Genomic DNA, 201 nt, shown 5'->3' with positions numbered 1-201 from the left:
TTAACAGTTCAACTGCTTATTTTCGCATTCACTGAGGGGTGAGTGTGATGGTGACGTCACTATATACAAGTTCAAAAAGTAATAAAATAAAAACCTATTGACAAATTGACAAATAATAGGTAATTTACTTAAACTTATAAAAATGTAAAACAATCACAATAATGAACATGAATAAAATAATAGATAAAAATATGTTTGAAA

Source organism: Penaeus monodon, chromosome 25, assembly GCF_015228065.2.
Source record: "Penaeus monodon isolate SGIC_2016 chromosome 25, NSTDA_Pmon_1, whole genome shotgun sequence".
NCBI lineage: Eukaryota > Metazoa > Arthropoda > Malacostraca > Decapoda > Penaeidae > Penaeus > Penaeus monodon.
Note: the sequence above shows the minus strand (reverse complement) of the source record.